This window comes from Kogia breviceps, chromosome 11, assembly GCF_026419965.1.
Source record: "Kogia breviceps isolate mKogBre1 chromosome 11, mKogBre1 haplotype 1, whole genome shotgun sequence".
Classification (NCBI taxonomy): Eukaryota; Metazoa; Chordata; class Mammalia; order Artiodactyla; family Physeteridae; genus Kogia; species Kogia breviceps.
Window position 1 is genome coordinate 41,619,849 of NC_081320.1, and position 22,288 is coordinate 41,642,136.

At 35.9% G+C, this 22,288-nt stretch overlaps 1 protein-coding gene and 1 pseudogene across 1 annotated transcript in view; one reads left to right on the top strand and one right to left on the bottom strand.

Annotated features, from left to right (window-relative positions):
• EXOC6B (exocyst complex component 6B) overlaps positions 1–22,288 on the top strand; it is a 721,321-nt gene that overhangs the window by 52,536 nt on the left and 646,497 nt on the right. The window lies entirely within an intron of this gene.
• Positions 12,020–13,316, bottom strand: LOC131765832 (general transcription factor IIE subunit 1-like; annotated as a pseudogene).

Below are 22,288 nucleotides of genomic sequence, written 5' to 3' on the forward strand. Positions count from 1 at the left end.
ACTGCTGTGCTGTATCCAAACCATTGTGCTATATTAGAAAAACCCTATAAGGTAGGTATTACCTCATTTTTCTAATAAATTATTTTTTAAGGTCAAGCTTGAATAGGAAAAATGTGGATATCAAGTAGTAGGAAATTCTTTTAGCCATCTCTCTCTCTCTCTCTCTCTCTCTTTTTTTTTTTTTTAAATTTTTGGGCACGCCGCACAGCATGTGGGATCTTAGTTCCCCGACCAGGGATTGAACCTTTTCCCCTGCATTTGAAGCATGGAGTCTTAACCACTGGACCGCCAGGGAAGTCCCTAGTTATGTCTCTCTTACCTAGCCCAGATGGCTTGATGAGTCTTCCTTTTAGTCTTTTGAACTTTCAGTGCCAAATCTTAGAACTTAGACTAGTAGTCTCTTTCTGGATCTAAGCTAAAACCTTCTTGAAGTTTGTGTTATAATTCAAAGTAAATTAAAATCTTGAATTGCCCTTAAAACTGTTATGGAAAATAAGAAAGAAGAAAACCTTAGAGATTGAGGCATGAAGCCTTTTTAAAGATCTTCTGAGATGAATTCGCAGTCGGTGCTAGTTGAGAGAATCACTTCCTAATAACATGTAATACATTGTCAGGTAGTTGTTCCTAGAGTTCTTTGTGAGGTATCTTTGTCACCAGATTGCTTCTTTAGTCTTTATAGCTGTTTTCTCTAAGTTCCTATAGTTCATAGGACATAGACCTTAGTATTTAAATAAAGACTAACTCAGTGTTGATGTCATACCTACCTCTCCCTGTCATTGGCCTAATTCAGGCCCTTATGTTTTTCTTGGACAACAGTTTCCTTACTGTTTCTCTGCTGCAGTCTTTTTTATTTTTTCAACAAATATATACTTAATAATGTCTGCTAAGTGTGAGACGCTGTGCTCAGCACTGAGTGTATCAGCAGTAAACAAGACAGACATTGTCTTGCCCTAGCAGAATATATAGTCTACTAATTGGTCAGTCCATTTTCCATACCATTGCCATAAACGTTTTTGAAAATTCAGGTCTGATTTTTGCTGGTTCTCTTTTGCCTACCTCAGGCTTTTCATAGTCAAGTTGTAGCATACCATAACAGTTCAAATGACTTGTCCAATGAAGCCATCCTTGATTGCTCCTTAGAAGCAGAAAAAATTATTTTCTTATCCTGGTTCACATAGCCCTTTATAAAAATCCTTATCAGAGTATTTATTATATTTTATTATAGTTGTTTGTATCAGTTTCCTCTAAATGTTTGTGAATTTCTTGAGACCAGCGATAGTATTTTATTTATTATTGTTTCATCCTCAGTGTCGGATTTAGAATCTGGAATGTAAGTGCTCCGTAAAAGTTTAAAGTATAGCATAGTCTTAGTACTTTTTATCATGTCATGTATGTATGTTTTGTTCCTCCAACTATTAGGTTACAGACTGTCTTATAATTTCTTTGTATTCCTTCTGTTATCCAGGCTGATGCAAAGGACATCCTTAAAAAATATTTACTGATTATTATTAGCCTTTCAGTATCTTCTGCATTGTAGTTCTGTGTTTAGAAAAGCATTTATTGGTCCCTTGTTTTACAGAATGTCTCACTGTGTTTAAAAAATCCAAATATTTTATTTAAAGGGGCCTTATTTCTATGATACGCCTATCTTAAGCAACAGCTCATTGATACTGTGACTGGTAAGATGGATCTTGCTTGCTTTCTTCTGTTTGTCTACTAGAATACTTAGAGGTAACTTTGTGGTTTACCTTCAGAAAAGATATGATACGCATCTTGTGTATCATCTTCACTTCTGGTCTTATGTTGCTGCCCTTTGTATCTATTATTGCTCTCCTGTTTTAAATTTTATTTAATGTTGTATTGTTTATATCTTTATATGCCACTTTAGATCCTTAAACTAACTAAAAACCAGACAAAAACCTAGAAACCAGTGGTACTTTCATTTATCCTCCAAGTATTTATTGAATCCTAAGTCCTATGCCTTAGGAGATAAATAATACATAATACCTATCCCAAGAAAATGGAATTTGTTAATGTAGAAAACACTTGATGTAAGAAAGGTTAGACAAGAGGGCTTTGGGAGGTGATGGGAGGCATAGGGTTTGGAGATTTAGGTGCTTCTGGAGAAGGTGACATTTGAACTGAATCTTGAGAGATGGCTAGTATTTTGATTGGTAAAAAAGGAGAGATTGGGCATTCTAGTAGGTGGAAACAATAAGTGACCAAGAAAATATAATTTGTCTTATTCATTAGGGTTATCCACCCAAAATTTCTGTTTCTCTTCCCAGTCACATGTTATGATTGCATGTCCTTGCCCCTTGGAAGTTAGGTGTGGCCATGTAAGTTGCTTTGACCAATGATGTGTGAGCTGAAGTGACCTGAGTCACTTCCAAATAGAAGATTTAAGAATCCTTGCATTCACTATGCTTTCTTTTCCTCTGCCACAGTGATCTGCAGTGCTCTGATTAGCCTGTGGGCCAAATATGGTCTGCCTGTATTTGTAAGTAAAGTTTTATTGGAACATAGCCATCGTGATTTGTTTATGTATTGTCTATGGCTGCTTTTGCACTACAATAGCAAAGTTGAATAGTTGTTACAGAGAGCGTATGTCCCATAAAGCTGAATATATTTACTATCTGGCCATTTATAGAAAAGTCTTGCTGTCAACTGCTCTGGATGTTGGCTGCTTAGAATGAGGATTTTGTAGAGCAGAGACTCCTGCTGACCCACAGTGGACATATGCATATACCATCAGCAAGAAATAAATCTTTATTCACTGATATTTTGGGGTTGTTTGTTATAGTAGTACAATCCAGCCCATCCTGACAGCCAGGCTCTTTATAGGAAAAATATTTCAGTTGCTCACAGAGGAAGAGACCTTATGGACAGGAGTAGTGTGGAACAAAGTTGGATAGGAATGTTAGGGTACTGTTGTGAAAGTACGAGACTGTTAAGCTCAGGTGTTTAGAATCCTCAGTATGGAATCAGGACTTAATGATTTTTTTTGAGCGACCGAAGAATAGTTTGGTGGGAGCTTTATGGTAAAAAGTTTAATCTGCCAATAGTTATAGAAAGGCTGGAGCATTTGCTGAGTCAGGAATTTGATCTCTGTAAAACAAAAGTCCCTGGAAACTGGACTGACAGTGGTTTAAATGGAGTTTGTTTTTTTTTTTAATAAGTTGCAGTGACTTAATTGCTTGTGCCATTAATGCTTAATAACAACCTCAGATTTTTTGTAATTTGAACTGTTTGTACAAGTGAGGAAGCATCATTGTAAAGGGAGTTGTGATAGTTGAGGGCCAGTTTTTTTATTTCCTTCTTTTTTTCTTTGATTTTCTCTTTTTTAGGTAAAGCAAACACATCAGACACTGCCATCGACTCAGTGAAATTTGGCATCAGTTAGCCTAGGTAGTTTAAAGTGGAAAATGGTCACTTTAGAATTAGGTCTTACTGCATCTCCTGTTATTTCATCTGCTATATATCTGCTGAAGGAAACCTTTGTCAGTTTGCCAAGTTACGTGAATGCAGCTGAGAGTATATAGCAGTTCCTCAAGGTTAAAATATAATATTTTAGGGTACTGAATCCTTCAGGTTTCCTAAAGCAGTTTTGTCCTACATATATGATGTTTTGAAGATACATAGAAGGAAAAGAAGAACAATAGTAACAATGAAAAATGCTGTAGAAAATTACTGTATAATCAGGTTATTTTGTAAAGTGATGGACAAACTTGTTCTTCTAATCCTTTTTGGCTCTAGTGAAAGAATGTTCTTTTTTACTTGTTTTGATTTTACTGGCATAGGGGCCTTTAGAAATTTGGAAAATTCATTGCGTTGCAGGCTTGTTTTGTTGTTTATTAAGCTGTTAATTATTCTTTTTCTCTTGGATTTTATATTTTAATAATACATCTCACATATAGACCATTTCTTTAAAAGAAATAAACAGTACAGAAATTTTTTTGCCTTTTTATTGATTATGAAAATAATACATGTTTATATTGCTTGGGACTGAGGTTGCAATTTATAGAAACTATGTGAATTAACTTTAGCAAAACAGTTTAATATATTAGCTTACTGTGAGCAGGCATCTGCAGACACAGGGTGAAGCTGGTATTAAGTAAGACTGCAACATGGGACTCTTGTGTTTTTGTCTTGGCAATGTGTTTTACATTTTTAGTAAATGTTTTCTGTATAGTTGAAAAATGCATACAATGTGTTTATATAACATGTATATTTATAAAGTTATGTATATTTTGTATTGGGGCAGCAAGTTATAATGTATACATTTCATATATGTATATTGTGTATTCTTTTTAAAAAAAATTATTTATCTTTGGCTGCATTGGGTCTTCGTTGCTGCATGCGGGCTCTCTCTAGTTGTGGTGAGTGGGGGCTACTCTTCGTTGCGGTGTGCAGGCTTCTAATTGCAGTGGCATCTCTTGTTGTGGAGCACTGGCTCTAGGTGTGCGAGCTTCAGTAGTTGTGGCACGCGGGCTCAGTAGTTGTGGCTCGCGGGCTCTAGAGCGGTGGCTCAGTAGTTGTGACGCACGGGCTTATTTACTCCGCGGCATGTGGGATCTTCCTGGAGCAGGGCTTGAACCCGTGTCCTCTGCATTGGCAGGCAAATTATTAACCACTGCGCCACCAGGGAAGTTCCTGTATATTCTTTTTTATGGGCAGTTAGAGAAATAGATGAGTGTGGGATTCCGTGTCAGTATACTTATACTTTAATCATGGCTCTGTGACTTGGCAAATAATTTATCTTATCTGTGAGTCAGTTTCTTTGTATGTAAAATGAAAATAATACTGTAACTCTATATCATGGGATGGCTTTGAAATTAAGCAAGATAATACATACAAAGTGTTTAGAACAGTGCTTTATAAGTAGTGAAAATGAACTAAATGTTATTATAAATACTGTAATGTTTATATTATATTATTAATGTACACATGCACTATATATATATTGTGTTAATATATGATAGATACATATGGATTTTGTATCTTGCTTTTTTCACTAATCTGTTTGTTTTCTTTATTATATTTTTGAACTTTAACACCATTTAGAAAAATCACAGACCTAAAGGAAATAAACTTTGGAGTTCATTGGTGATCTTAACTTTCCTCTGAAACGTGGCATTTTTGGAAAACCTTTGCTTGAGCATGCTAGCCTGTAACCCAAAGATGTGATGTGTTCAGAAGGAATAGGAGATGACTAATACCCATGAATGCTTGAATGTGTTGGTTAGTGAAATTTGTATATCCCTTTCCTGAATTGAAAAGATAACTTTTTGGTATAAACAGACTGAAGATCAACCAGGGACTCTTTATCAATATATAAAATGACAGTTTTTTCATTACTAGTATGAATCGTATTATGACTAGATTTTAAGTCTGTTTTTATTATTGTGCTCTGCAGAATGACCGATTTGTAATTTGCACTACTTGTGTGGAATTTACTATTGCTGCCTGTTTATATTTTCAGATGTAGCCTGTCGCCCTCCTAAAGATCGCCAGTACTTGTAAACTTTTCTTACGGGACTGAGTGGTGATATAATGAATGTGATTTTTTGAATTGTATAATGAAATATATCAACATTTGCAAGACCTGCAAAACCCAGTGAACCAGTATTTTTCAAATGAAAAATACCTGATGTTACAAAATCATACATGGGTAAAAGATTCATTCGAAGTGTAAGATAGACCAATGAATTTTAATCTAAAACTCATCAAGTTTTGAGGTTGTATCATAAATATGTGTGTGTGTGTGTGTGTGTGTGTGTGTGTGTGTGTGTGTGTATAAAGTTTTCTGGGACTTCCCTGGTGGCGCAGTGGTTGAGAGTCCGCCTGCCGATGCAGGGGACACAGGTTCGTGCCCCGGTCCGGGAAGATCCCACATGCCATGGAGCGGCTCGGCCCGTGAGCCATGGCCACTGAGCCTGCGCATCCGGAGCCTGTGCTCCGCAACGGGAGAGGCGAAAACAAAGAGGCCTGCATACCGCAAAAAAACCCCACAAAAAACAAAAAACAAACCAGCAGGAAAGTTTTCTGAAAAGGCTTTAAAAATACTTTCTCCCTTTTCCAACTACATATGTGCAAGGCTGGGTTTTCTTTATATACTGTAACCAAAACCCCACATTTTAATAGATTTAATGTAGAAATGGTTATAGAGTCCAGATATCTTCTGCAGACATTAAAGATATTTGCACAAATGCAAAAGACTCTTCCAACTATTTTTTATTTGTTTATTTCAGAATATAAAATTATTTTTCATAAAATATATTCTTTAACATGTAAATATTATTGGTTGTTAATATTAATGAATTAATGTTTTCGAATTTTCAGTATTAATTTCTAATATAGTAAATATTGATATTTATATAAATCAATGTAAACAAAAGTTCTTTAGGGCTCTTAATATTTAATAGTATAAAAATTAAAAATTGTGTTTAAAATGCTGGAGAGCTGATAGTTTGGATGAAAGGAAACTGAAGAAACATGACAGTTGAATGTAATACATGGTCCTGGGCTGGATACTTTCCAGGAGGTAATGAAAACGCTCTAAAGAACATTAGTGGGACAGTTGACAGGATTGGAATATGGACTATGGATTAGATTATAATTGTATCAATGTAAATTTCTTGAATTTGATAATTATAGTTAGGTAAGAGAGGAAATTCACAGTGTAGTTTTAAGGGTATAATACATGCAACATATTCTAAACATACATGTACATATATGTAGAAGAGAAAGTGTTAAAACAAATGTGGCAAAAACATTACAAATTGGTGAATTCTGCATAACGGCTAAATAGGAGTTCCCTATTATTTGTACAATGTGAAGTTATTTCAAAATAAAAATTAAAAAATTATGAAGTAATATAATTAATCTCTTAAAAGCAGATTTTACAGATTAATTGGTGAGTGTCTTTTTGTGCTTGTGAATGACTGAGAGGTTTTGAGCAGTGGATAACTGGCTATGTTAAGTCCTTTGGAGTTTTCACTGCTTTTCAGAGGACACTCCTTGTGCTCTGCTGCCCCCTAGTGACTTTTATGCTCATCAGCAGTTCGTTCTGCAAGTACAGTAAGTTGGGAATTTGGATCACTGTAGTCATCATTTAAAAATAATTTAGTATGAAGTAAAAGAATTGTTTTGGGGGGGTGGAGGAAGATACTACTGTGAAGATCTCATGATCTGTTTTGTCTTATAATTTTTTTTTTTTTTCGGTACGCGGGCCTCTCACTGTTGTGGCCTCTCCCGTTGCGGAGCACAGTCTCCGCCTTCAGAGGCCATGGCTCACGGGCCTAGCCGCTCCGCGGCATGTGGGATCTTTCCGGACCGGGGCACGAACCTGTGTCCCCTGCATCGGCAGGTGGACTCTCAACCACTGCGCCGCCAGGGAATACCCGTCTTATAATTTTTAAAAAATTATATTTTTGTTCTTGTGGTTGCTTTGAATTGTATCCTCAGTCTTCCCTTCACCCCCGCTCTTTTTTGAAGATGGTATTATTGGTTCCTCGTCTGACAGAAACAGTAGAATTTCCTGTATTTTCTTTCCCTCTCTTTTCTGTGACCACAAATATTAGTCAATAATATTATCTTAGTGTTTTACTTTATAGTCTTAAAATGTTTAGAATTCTGCTAGCCCATAATCTCTCATTTGCAATTTGAAAATTCGAAAGGCTCTGAAACCATTTGTTGTCAAAAGCTGTCTGATTCATTTGGCAACAAAATGTGATGTGAGTTGCTGTGAGATAGTGATAGTCTTTATATTTACCACTTGTGTGAATATTCCTACATTTGCTGCAGAGTTACTAATGTTACTAAACTAAACCCAAAGGGTTATAGATTAGGGATTGTAGACTTGTACCTGATTTGCTTAGCTTTGACTCCCATTTATGAGGTATGAAGCATCACCAGTTTATACTACTTTCCATCTTTTCTCTCTTCTTTTTATTAGTTGTATAATTTTTACATACTACTGAAAAAATTTTTATTAGAGTATAGTTGATTTACAATGTGTTATCACATACTATTTTTATATACCATATTTTGTCACTCTTAATCTGATCTTTTTGTCTTAGAGTTGTAGTTAAATATGTTCCCTTATTACTTCCAGTCCTTTGTGTTGAAGTTTCTCTTGTCATTTAGTTTGGTTGGAGTTTTTCTCTACCAGTTACCTTCAGAAGGACTTATATAAACAATAATTTTTGAGTTATTGTATATTAAGAATGGCTACTCTGTAGACTGTACATTCAAAGGACAACTTCATTGAACTTAAAACTTTGACTCATATTTTGTTTCCCTGAGTATTGTCTTCTGGTGTTCAGTGTTGTAGAAAGGTCTGATGGCTGCTGGATATTCTTTTCCTGATTATTGACCGGTTTTTTTTTTTTTTTTTTTTTTTTTTGCTGTCTTTTGGTTCTTCTTTTTCTAATCTATAGGAATTACTCTAAGGATTACCACATGCATCTTTGACTCATTAAAGTATAATATAAATTAATTCTTTTATCACTTCCTTGACACTACTAGGACCATATAACACTTCATTTTCATTTACTCTTTTCCATCCGCTAATCTGTTGCTGTCATGAATTTTAATTTTACATGTCATTTAGTGCCCCCAAGACATTATTATTTTGTAGAGTCAGCATTCATTTATGTTTACCCCTTTTTGGTTTCCTACATTTCTGTGCTTTATTCTGAGATTACTTTCTTTTTGCATGAAGAACTCTCTTTAGCATTTCTTTGAATGTAAGCCTAATACTGACACATTCTCTCATTTTTTTGCTTGTTTGTATGAAAAGTGTCTTTATTTTACCTTCATTCTTTTGAAATTGTGGTAAAACATACATAACAAAATTTACCATCTTAACCATCTTTAAGTGTACAGTTTAATGGCGTTAAGTATATTCACATTATTGTGCGATCACCACCATCATCCATCTTCAGAATTTTCGTAATATTCCCAAACTGAAATTCTGTGCCCATTAAACAATAACTCCTCATTCTCCCCTTTCCCTTCTCCTGGCAGCCACTATTCTACTTCCTGTCTCTATAAATCTGACCCATCTGAGTACTTCATATATGTGGAGTCATACAGTATTTGTCCTTTTGTGACTGGCTTATTTCACTTAGGGTAATGTCTTCACGGTTCATCCATGTTGTAGCATGTGTCAGAATTTCCTTCTTTTTTAAGGCTGAATAATATTCCATTGTATGTGTACCACATTTTATTTATCCATTCATCCTTTGATGAACATTTGAATTCCTTCCTCCTTTTGGCTATTGTGAATAATGCTGCTATGAACATAGATGTGTAAATATTTCTTTGAGTCCCTGATTTCACTTTTTTTGGGTATGTACCCAGAAGTAGAATTGCTGGATTATATGGTAAATTATTTGTAATTTTTTGAGGAACTGCCAAACTGTTTTCCATAGTGGATATACCATTTTACATTGCCTGCCTTAATTTTTAAGGGACTTTTTTAAAAAAAAAACTAGTTTTAGGATTCTAGGCTGGCAGTTTATTTTTTTCAGCACTTTATTGTATAATTCAATTGTTGTTTGACATATATTTCCTGTTAAAAAGTTAGCTCTTAATCTTAATGTTGTTCCTTTAATGTTTTTTACTATGTTTTTGTTTTTCTGCAGTTTTACTATGAGGTGCTTAGGTATAGTTTTCTTTGTATTTATCCTTTTGGGTTTGTAGAGCTTGAAACTGTGGATTGATATCTTTCATTAGTTTTGGGAAATAGTTGACTATGATGTTTTAAATATTGCCATTTCCCCATTATAGAAAGACTAGACCTCTTTCTGCAGAGTCATAAATTTAAAACTATTTTCCTAGTAACACTAAGATATTGTTTTCTTCTTTTACTTACATTCTTTTTTTTTAAAACATCTTTATTGGAGTATAATTGCTTTACAGTGGTGTGTTAGTTTCTGCTTTACAACAAAGTGAATCAGTTATACATATGTTCCCATATCTCTTCCCTCTTGCATCTCCCTCCCTCCCACCCTCCCTATCCCACCCCTCTAGGTGGTCACAAACCACCTAGCTGATCTTCCCGTGCCATGTGGCTGCTTCTCACTAGCTATCCACCCTACGTTGGTAGCGTATATATGTCCATGCCACTCTCTCACTTTGTCACAGCTTACCCTTCCCCCTCCCTGTGTCCTCAAGTCCATGCTCTAGTAGGTCTGTGTTTTATTCCTGTCCTACCCCTAGGCTCTTCATGACATTTTTTTTTTCTTAGATTCCATATATATGTGTTAGCATATGGTATTTGTTTTTCTCCTTTTGTTACTCAGATTCTTGCAGGAGAATATAGTGAAGTACCCCAGAGGCTATATGATATGTGAAGACAGTCATTGTTTTAATGGCTAATGTAATATATGCTTATGTATTCTTATGTTTAAATTCTTATTCAGCTTTAATTTTTAATGTGATAAATGTCAATAAATATAACCACATATACAGTAGTTCTTGGGGAGCTCCATATTTTTTAAGAGTATGAAAATATCCTTAAACCAAACAGTTTGAGAACTGCTGGGGTACGCATTTTGACTCTATCCCATATATTTCATATTTTTTATAGTCTTCTGTATTTTATATATATATATTTTTTATATATATTTTTATTTTCCTCTTTATGCTTTTTTTAAATGGGAAGAGTATTCATTTAAATTATGCTCCAAGGTGTTACAGAGCTAGATTAACAAATTTCAGTCAGTATAAAATAGATTTATTGTCAATATTCAGTCATAATACAACCCAGGTAAATGAATCATTACTTTATACAAGGCTCAGATGTTTAAAATCTATCTTAACTTTACACAAGTACTATAAAATGATAAATACTTAAAATGACAATGCAAAGGAAAATATTATAAAAATACAATTGTTGTAGACCCTTGTATGAAAGTTCTTTAAAGTTCTGCCTTAAGGAATAATACCATGCTGCATATCAGAACCAAAAATAAAGTATTTTCCTTGAGGTTACAGTGCATATACTGGATGCACTCTAAAGTACCATGCCTGACAAGAATCAAAAGAGAAATGCCTTCAATAATGTTGAGAGGAAAAAAAAAGAGAGAGGAGTAATCAATTGTCATATACCGATTTCTGCTGGAATGGCCTCTTTAAACAATTTATAGCACTGTGGAAGAACTGGAAAAGAAGGGGACCAGTCTCAGCTTTATATAAAGGATTTCCAAATCAGCACAAACTCAGACAATGTTAAAAGGTACTGTTCCCAGTACTCCCCACTCTTCAACCCTTTACATGGACTCCTCGTCCTAAATCCCTGTTTCTTCTCTAATTTCTTCCTAAGGGTTTACCAAACACACTTTCTGTTTTCTATTATCCAACATACAGACCAAAAGGCATTAAGCAAAACAATATCTGTCAGTCAAGTCAGTTCTAAAGACACCAATTTTGGTTTAGGAATTAATCATGAGATTTACGCGTAACCATCCTTCTTCCACACACACTCCCACCTCCCCTTACATATTGACTCCATCCTAAACTGTGAAGCAATATGAAGTTTTAAGATTTTTTTTTTCCTTCATCAATGATTTGCCTGTTGCCAAGCTGCTTGGTTGACAGCAATATCAGAAGCTGTTTGGAATGCTTGGTCAGAATAGATAAGGATGTGATCAATGAATTACTGTAACCTATCAAAATGAGCTTCTACAGGCAGACATGAAGAATTTACCTTTAGACTTCTCACAGTCATTTCAGAAGGGAGAAAATGTGTCTTAAAAGGGAAAGGAAAAAGATAAGGAAATACAGCAAAATATTAATACTGTAGTAATAGGAAAGGGAATGCTTATAGCCAACCTATATCGTGGGAAAGTTTTTGGCATAAAAATCAAACTTTCTCTCCCATTACTCTTTGCATAAGATTAACAGTTGATTTACATCAAGAGGGGCAGAAAGCCACTACACACTTTCTTCAAACGTAGGGAATTTCTTTTTGAAATGAGCATTAGAGAAGGGAGGAAAAGGTAGGGAAAGCTCAGTCAAAGAGGTCCTCAGACATGCGTTGTCCCATTGCTGTGTACGCTTCCTTTTCATCGGGTGTCATTTGGGCCACCAGCTCTGGCTTCTGGCTTACTTCGCTGTAGGAGAATGGACGGCCAGCCACCATGACAAGGGGGTCATCTGCTCCTTCCTCAAATTCATCCTCCTCCTCCTCATCCTCTTTCCCATGATGTGCAGCCACAGCTGCTGCACAGGGTGGAGAGTCATTGTCTCACTCACTGGTCTCACTCTCAGAGTCACTGCTATTGGCAGTGGTCACAGGAGCAGCTGCCCCCACTGAGCCTGCTGTGGTGGAGGGGGTCTTCTTCTCATGAATGAGCAGTGCTCGCGTGACCTCCTCGTTATCATCTGGTCCCGCACAGCCTTCCTCACGCTCCTGAAACGAGTCTATATCTAAGCCACCTTCCTTCATTTCTTCAGAACTATATGCTCCTTGGATAGTGCTCTCTCTTAACCAAAGAGTTCTCTCTTTGGCAGATTTTTCCTCCAGTGAGGCTCGATGAAGATCGTCTTGGTCATCCATGTTAATGACAACATTCTGAGTGTATAAGTACTCATAAGAGGGACCTTGGTGGCCCATGCTTCCTGGTGGTGCCCATCTGCCAGGTCAGCAGCTGCAGCAGCAGTTGCTGCACGGTCCTTGTTCTGTTTCAGGGCTGGTATTTCTGTGGGTTCTGGCTCAAGTATTTCACAGGCCAAGTTCACATCCTCTGTCTCTCAAAGCATAGCATAAATGGGCTCAGTTTGTTCATTAAACCTTGCCAAAAGTGTGTGTGCATCTTTTTTGGGCATTGCTGATTCATCTTCTTCTACCTCTGTGTGGCAGAAAATACAGTGGAAAGTTCCTGTCATGGGATCAAAGAGCTGATTATCTTCTAAATCTGTAAAAGTACTACTACACATTTGGTGGAATCTCTCTCATCAGTTTCAATCCTCCTTCTCATGTGGTCCAATTTATATTTTACCACATTAACAAGAGTACGATAATTGATAAAGTAGTAGTTGTGGTGAGTGGTTTTCCCATGTGCAGCAGTCTCCACCCTCATTCTGCACTTGATGAATTTGTCTCCCTTTAAATTATTCAAAACTGATCGAAGTTGCTTCTGATCAAACTTGAGCAGCTCCAGCATGTCCTCCTCTTTCACACAGAGGTTTCGGATCAAGATGTCCAAGGCCAAAGCATGCTCAGTGCCATAAAACCCCCGGATCACATACTTGGGTAACTGCTTCAATGCTGCAGGAACCTCGGTGAGGACATCTGGATCTGCCATCTTTAGTAGCAAACTTCAACTTTAAATGTACTGACCAAAGCACATCCTGCATGGGGAGGGCTCTGTGCCACATCATTCAGCCTGTTACCTTTGCCTGAAATACCTTAGGGGACCCAGAGTGAATCCTTGAACACTCCCACTGCAGCTTCCCTCAGCGCCTCCACCACTGGCTTAAATGAGCTGTGCCACTTGTGTGACAAAGAGAACGCCCTATTCCTGCGACCAGCTTTAGAAACCACATGCTACTTTCCTTTTTATGCTTTAATCTGGATATTTTCTATTAATTTATCTTCACTAATCTCCTCTTGTTGATAAATCATCTATGGAGCTCTTAATTTTAAAAATTACATTTTCACTTCTGAATTTTCTCAACTTTTAAATAGCATAGATTTCAAGGCTCTGGTGAATTTTCCATCTTTCTGTCTATTTTGTTCATCTTTCTCCCTTTTTTTCTTATCATATTAATCATAGACATTTCAAAGTCCTTTTCTCATAAAGGACTTTGGATCATCTATGGATCTTGATTTTCAGTTCTGTGGTCCTCTCCCTTGGCATGCTTGGTAATTTTGGACTGCATGGAGATAAAAAACTCACGGAGGTTCTGGGTAACCTTCTCTTCCGTAAGAGAAGGTTAAACTCCCCCCAACCCTGTCTTTTTCGGTAAGGTGGATAGAGTGGCAGTGATCTGAATCCAGTCAGGGACAGAGCTATGGCTATCTCTGGTTCAGTATTGCCTTTTGCTATAGTCCTTCACATTTTCCAAACAGTCTTGGAGTGATGATTAGGGCCCCTTTCCTCAGGTGGACACTGTGTCTGATCTTTACACCATACCTCAAGAAAACCTAAAACTCTGTTCTGCTTCTCAGAGGCCTTTTGCTTGTCGTCTTAGCCTCTTGCCCACTGTAGGTTAAGAATTCAGCGCATGTATTGAGGGAAAAACAGAAGAGTGTTGTGTTTTTTACCATTTTTCCCCTCTAGGATCTTTACCTCTTTTCTCTAATTTATGTCACTTCAGTGCCACAAAACTGTCAAAAGCTGATTTCTCTACCTCTTCTGCTTGATTCCTATACTGGAAACTTAGCCTCTTGTGTGCAGACTTGGCAAATATCTTGGGAAAAAGTGACTTAAGAATGTTGGCACACCCCTTCTCATTCTTCCCCTGGTCTCCAGCATTTTGTTCCCTTAATTTCTGATCATCTTAGCAGCTCTGTAAGTCAACCAAGAAAGAACATCAAAAATAGATATGCATGGGGCTTCACTGGTGGCACAGTGGTTGCGAGTCCGCCTGCCGATGCAGGGGACACGGGTTCGTGTCCTGGTCCAGGAAGATCCCACATGCTGCCGAGCAGCTAGGCCTGTGAGCCATGGCCACTGAGCCTGCGCGTCCGGAGCCTGTGCTGTGCAATGGGAGAGGCCACAACAGTGAGAGGCCCAAGTACCACACACACACACACAAAAAGGTATGCAGAAAGCCTGGATAGGTGTCATTTCAGATGGAGCAGGGGAAATGGGAGCATCAAGAGAGTTTTCCAGAGAAAGGGGGGGAGAATTCCAATAAGAAAGGAATGGTAATCTTAGTATATAACCTGGCTTAAAAGTGAAGAATATTTATATAGTTAAACTAATACAAATGTTGTTTATTGGTTTTAAAGACAAAGTACTGGTAAACCATGAAAAACAGTTATGATTCTGGAACAGAGTATATATGTTATTAACCCAACCCAGTCAATGTAAAATCCACTTCAGCAGTTGGAAGAAAGTGAGGAAAAGAAATGAAGAGAAAGTAAGGGAGAGCTAATGCCTCACTTTGCACAATTAGGGGGTCAAGGTAGTCATAGATAATGATGTAAGAAATAAAAGCATAAGTATATTATTAAGAAATAAAAGTACAGTATTAAGCATAGTATATTAAATTACAAAAATAACCTTTAGAAAAACTAAAAGTGATATAAGTATGTTGAGAGGAGAGGGAGGGGGAATGATATGGTATGATGAGGTAAATCTGCTCTGGTTATAGCAGAAAGACAATATCTAAACTGATTAAAAAAAAGAAATATTATTATATGTTTCACAGATATGGGCTTACTTCCACAAAATTAAGACCAAAAACATTTTAAAAAGTTCCAAGTGGTTTTCTCTGGAATATTAAAATGGAAATCCAAGAACCTTAAAGATCCTCAAGCAGGGTAAACACAAGCAACAAAACTACACCAAGGCACCACAAAAGGAATCACAACAATAGCTCAAAAAGATGGGAAGGGGGAAATGGAAATATACTTAATTAATTAAAAAGAAAGCAGGAAAAGAGGAAATAATTTACATTAATATAATTACCTATTTGACTAGGTTTAAGTCTGTTATCTTGTTGTTTATTATTCATTTGTCCCATCTGTTCTTTGTCCCTTTTTTTCTCTTTTCTTACTCTCCTTAACTAAATTAGATTAACTGAGTATATTTTAGGATTCAATTTTCCCCCACTATTGTCTTATTCAGTATACCTTTTTGTTATATTTATATTTTAGTGGTTGCTGTAGGGTTTACAGTATGCATCTTTAACTTACTATGTTTGCTATTGCCTGAATGTTTTGTGTCCCTTCAAAATTCATATGTTGATACCTTACCCCCCCCCACTCCCCCTGCCAACGTGATGATATTAGGAGGTGGGGCCTTTGGGAGTTAATTAATTCATGAGGAAGTCATGAGAGTGGAGCCCTCTTGAAAGGGATTTGTGCCCTTGTAAGAGGAGACATGAGAGCTTGCTCTCTCTCTCTCTCTCTGTTCTCTGCAATATGAGGATACAGTGAGAAGATGACTGTCTGGTAAACCAGGAAGCTGGCCCTCACCAAATACTGGATATGCTGTGCTTTGATCTTGGACTTCTCAGCCTACTGAACTGTGAGAAATAAACTTTTATGAAGCCACTCAGTCTATGTAATTTGTTATAGCAGCCTGAACTGATTAAGACAACAGTTTGCCTTCAAATGATATTATACCTATTCATGTATAACATAAGATCCTTGTAACAGTATACTTTCATTTTCCCTATTGACCTTTGAGTTATAGATATGTATTTTACTTCTACATATGTTATGAATTCCACAATTCATTGTTATTATTTTTGCTTTAAACTTTCAGTTATCTTTTAGATAAATTTAAAATATGATAAAAATATTTATATTTATCATTTCCTATGCTCTTTATTCCCTTGTATATATCATATTTTGACCTGATTTTATTTCTTTTCACCTAAGGAACTTACTTTAATGTTTCTTGTAGTGCAGGCATGCTGGAAACTTCTCTAAGATTTTGTCTGAAAAAAAAAAACTTTGTCCTTAGGTTTTGGAGAATATGTTTGCTGGCTGTAGAATTCTAGGTTTACAATTTTTCCTTCAGCACTTTGGAGATATCTTTCCATTGTCGTCTTGCTTACATAATTTGGATGACAGATCTGCAGTCATTTTGTTTGTTTGTTTGTGTTCTTTTTTCCCTCCTCTGTATCCTTTTAAGTTATTTTTTCCTCATTTTTTTTTTTTTTTACTGGTTTTCAGCAACTCCAAGAAACCTTTTCTGATTAATCCAATTCCACAGTGAACATTATGTTTTTATAATGCTGTACAGATTTAGGTGTACAGATTTAAACATTATATTAATTTCTATACAGATTAATAATTTATAATTACCTTCAATTGTGTTTCCTTGTGCCTTTCTTATTATAGTATATGCTTCCTCAAAGGGAAACATTCTTGTCTTCATTTTAGTAAATTCTCAATAAATGCTTATTAAGTGAGCCTATGATGGTAAAATGTCCAAACCACCTGGTATAGCCAGTTTTCTTAAGTTTCTGAGAAAACAGTTTTTGTTTAACTTGCTGTGGTCATTTTATTTCATTATTTGGTTATTTTATTACTTAATAGTCAAATTTCTCTTGCATTTTAAAAGTTTATTTCTTCTGGTTTAGTGTATCATGAACATTGAAGAAAATTACTCTCATTTCCCCTCATTAAGTAAACAATCAAGTTACTCCTTAGATTGGAGAACTAGTGTGATAGTGATATTCCATAGCTTTTGGAGAGTGACCTAAACATAATCCTATGAAGAAGTAATTTACTGGTAAGCAATATTTGTTTCTTCAGTGATGTTTAAGGCCATATTAGATTGTCATTTTGTTGACTGAGAATTGACCTGTATAGGGTGTCAGATTCTCCAAAGAAGTTATATGATCTAGACGAGATTAACTGATAATATATAATTGATGATAGATAAGTAATGAAAATATGCATTAGGCCTCAGGATATCTAACAACTTATATAACAGACTTTAATCATAGGGTCATTTCTGAAAGGCAGGCAATTTACTTTTCCCAATTACCCATTGTAAATTACTTAATTCCTTGTATTGAACCAATCATTTGGCTTTAGTGACCTCTGTTTTCGGAAAAATGTCTCTTAACATGTTAAGCTAGTCTGTCTCCAGTCTTTTTTTTTTAATGGTGTGAGTTTTGGTATCACTCATTCTATTAAATTTTATTTTGATTGTTTTAGAACAATTTTTCCATATAAGTCCATATAGATCAAGGTTGTTTCAGATCTTTTTTTATCTTTCAAAGTATTAAAAATAAGATCATTTTAGTGTCATTTATGTAGTTGAACATATATTTTATTTCTTGGTCTAGGTATAAAGTAAATTTATTGACTAGAGTGGATACTAAGATGACTCCATGTACAGAGAGTTAATGACAGAAGTAAAGTCTTAATCAAAGACAATGACCAGCATTTAAACTAGCCCTATCTTGGAACACAAAGGACTGTATAGCAAGGCTGACTGTGATATGCCAGGGCAGTGTTTTGGAAATATGATCCAGATCATTGGTTCTGGATGCTGACATTTGAAAATGATTTCTTGATGGTGTATATGTGACCTTGGAATTATGAATTGTCTTAGAATTTCTTTTCAAGAGAAGGAAGCATATAAACGGGAGGGTAAACAAATATTTTGTTAATAATTTGCTGTAAAGATGGTTTATTACAGTTTAATATTAAACAGCTCAGTAGGCCTAAAATTTATCTCACTTGGTTCTAACTGGTGTTTCTTGCTGACACATGGTGTGAATCAACTGTCCTTCCAACTTGAAAAAGCAGAGAGCTCGCAGACACAACTCCTTTGTTCTAGGGAATTGTTTCCATTGTGCCTTCAAAGAGGAGGGACATTAAAAGCTTTTGCTCATAGCAAGTTCTCTCCAAGTTGGACACAGTTGTGGGGCTGAATCTTGGCTAAAGAAAGTGGAGTTGGTGATTTCTTTTGTATCCTGGATTTTTTTGTTTTGAAATTGAACATTTACTTTTTCAAGCTCTCTACTTGACCTTATGTGATTAACAGTTCTTCCTTCCCCCTTAAAATGGAACCAGAAAATCTCACATAGCTGGTGTTTTCCAGGGTTCTCCTTTCTTAGGTCCTAGAGTTGCTTGGGTGTCTGCCCTTCCTCATAGTTGAGTTTTCTTTTGTGAAAATATTCACGTACCTACTTAACAAAGCAAAACATGAACATGGAAGGTTTAATGACAAAATTCTGTCTCAAAAGATCTCAGAAGACTAGAAAAAGGATTATAATTGTAATAGTAAGTAGTAGATTCAGAATATCAACTGAATGAATATAGCAATGTATTATAAAAATAAATTAAAAGATTTTATGTGACTTTTTTTTTAAATTTTATTTTATTATTTCTTTTTAAATTTATTTATTTATTTATTTATTTTTAACATCTTTATTTGAGTATAACTGTTTTACAATAGTGTGTTAGTTTCTCTTTTACAACAAAGTGAATCAGTTATACATATACATATGTTCCCATAACTCTTCCCTCTTTTGTCACCCTCCCTCCCACCCTCCCTATCCCACCCCTCTAGGTGGTCACAAAGCACAGAGGTGAACTCCCTGTGCTATGCTGTAGCTTCCCACTAGCTATCTAATTTACATTTGGTAGTGTGTATATGTCCCTGCCACTCTCTCACATCGTCACAGCTGATTTTATGTGACTTTAAGCTCAGTGTACAGTATGATGTAACTGCCAGAAACACTAAAGCATTAGGCTGTTTTAATAAGGCCGAGTAACAAAGTTAAAGGAGATGTCTTCTTTTCCTAGTTTGGCCATGTTTGATCTGAAAATTGCTTATATTTATAGCGTGCTTTCTGTGTGCCATGTACTGTTTTGAATGCTTTACTTACATTATGCCATTTAATCTTTACACAGCAACTGTATGAAATGGTTATTATTATCTACATTTTATAGATGTGGAAACTAAAATATAGAGAAGTTTAATAACTTTCCCAAGGTCACAAAATTAATAAACAAGATGAATCCAGGAAGTTTGACTTTGAAGCCTGTGCTCTTGACTACTGTACTACACTGCCTGTTTTGTTGCATTTTAAGAATGTTGACTACTAGAATGTGTTCAGAGGGTAAAAGCCTGAATTGAAAGGCTGTATGTAGAATAGTTGAATAATCTGGATTGTTGAGTCTGGAGAAGGGAAAGGAGGGACCAAGGACTCGTTTTTGGTGGTCCTTTGAGGGCAAAAATAAGATAAATGGTGAAAATTATAGGAAGGCAAATTGTATTTTTTATAAGAACCAACAGCTATTGAAATGGGATTGGTTGCCTTGTAATGAACTTCCCTTTACTAGAGATGTTTCAGTAGAAGCTAGACAAGTATGTGATAGAGATGTTTTAAAAAAATTGAACTTGTATCTGCGAATTAAGGCCAATCATTTCTGAGGTTCCTTTTTCCTGTACATTTCTATATTTCCATATTAAAGAGAGATCTTTAAAATGGCCTCGTGTATACTGCCCTTAAGCAAATGCTTCTGTGAAAAAATGGCACAGTATTGAATCCTAATGGAAACATGGTGTGAGAGGAGGGGTGTGTCCTCATTTATTTTCGTCTAAAACATGAAGGGTATTTTGTAAATAGCTTTATGATATTGGTAGGGAGTTCTTTGCATACAATGTTAGTGGTATAGGAAACAACAGAAAATGGCTTACTTTTCCAATTCACAAATCAAGTTACTTAAATTGAGTAATAAATAGATCAGAGGTTCCATGGTAATAACCATTGAGGCTCCCTTCTTCCCCTCCCATTTGAAGGATCATGAAAGAGCATTAATTGGTGAGGTTCATAGTTGCTATGGAAGGGCTCTAGGAAACTGCTATGTGAGTTTTCAAATAAAAAAATTTCAGGGTATCAAATATATGTATGTTTTAAATACATTTTGAAGTTATGATCAGTAATGAGAAGGTTAGAATATAGAAGAGATGCTGAATTTTAAAAATTCCAGAATTCCCTGGCAGTCCATTGGTTAGGACTCCATGCTTGCATTGCAGAGGGGCATGGGTTTGATTCCTGCTTGGGGAACTTAGATCCCACAAGCTGCGGCAGTGTGACCAAAAAAAAAAAAAAAAAAAAAAATTACGATCAGTGGTGATTGCTTCTTGGGTTTGTCGGTGATAGATTGTGAGAAGAAATTCTTCTCTATTTTTTTACATAATTGTTTTTGAATAATTATTAAAAACTAGGCCCCAGGTTACTCTGAAGTGTTTGTTCTTGTTTGGTTTTTAATTTTAATTAATATTTTATTGAGCATCTACTATGAACCAGGTACTATTCTAGACTTTTAAAAATGCACTTCCTTTTTTCAATTATAAAAGCAATACATGTTTAAGAAAATAAAAAGTTAGAAAAGTAGAAAGAAGAAAGTCAAATTGCCTTATTCAAACATGCCATTTGTATTATTTGTATTATTGTGGTGATTTTCTTCTCTGCCTCCTCCTTCTTGTGCTCATCTTCCTCTGTCCCATTTTCCTTTTCTTCCCTCTCATCCTTTTTCTTTCATCTTTTCCTTGATATAACTGTAGCAACCTGGAGAAGGTAGATGTTTTTGTGTACTGACAATGTCAGAAAGGTTGCTTCATGCGTGAAATGATGATAATGATAACTACTCCAGTAGGATTATTTTTGAGCAGTAAGTGAGTTAGTGTATGTAAAATGTTCAGCAGAAGGCTTGGTACATTATTTTTAAAATGCTTATGTTTACTGTTGTAATTTTGAGCTGGATTTATCCTTTAACGTTCTGGGTGATATCGGTATAGTAAGATTTCCTAGACTGAGTTGCTGGGTGGTTGAATGATTGGCCTCTAATTTTCTTTGCTTATGAGTTGGTACTATACGTAACTTTTCCCCCTCATGTTCTTGAGCCATCATTACAAACTCAGACTTACACCTCAGAGTTTTTTCAAAACCATGATCAGGTATAAATCAACTTAGCTGTTCCGTATGATGTGTGGTAGGATTTCTCTGCATACCCCTATGATAACCATTTAATAGAACACTTGATCCAGGTCAAAATAGAATAATGAAAAGTTGCTAAATAGCAGGACATTTAGCATTGCCCTTTGTTCAGCTCTCTGTGACTGTACATTATGGTGTCTAGTCTGGGTATGAGACTAATGTTTATCATTATGGTACAGAATTCTTGACTACTTTTATGTTCTACCAAATAAAAATCTTTAACAGACTCCACCCTGCCCTCCCCCTTAAAAAAAGAAAGACTTTGCCAACAAATTTTTTTCTCTCCTTTGAGAGTTAGCTTGGTAATTTGGAGCATATAACCATGATGTTTGGGAGCTGTTTCCATTGTTTCAGTCTGATTGTCCATGGTTTAATCATCAGTAGTTAAGAAGGAAAGCAAAAAATGGCTCCAGGCTGCAGAGTACCATAAAAACTTTCCACCTGGAAGCAATTTTTTTCTAAAAGCCCTTAGGGACAGCTGTCACCCTTCCCCTTCTATTGGCAACAAGGGCCAGAAATACCAGTTCCCTTCAGAGCCAGGTCTTGTTGCAATTTAATTATCTTCCTTTTCCTAGCTTCCAGAGAAGGTTTGAGGAGAGCTAGGGAAATAAATTATTCCCAGACACTTCTA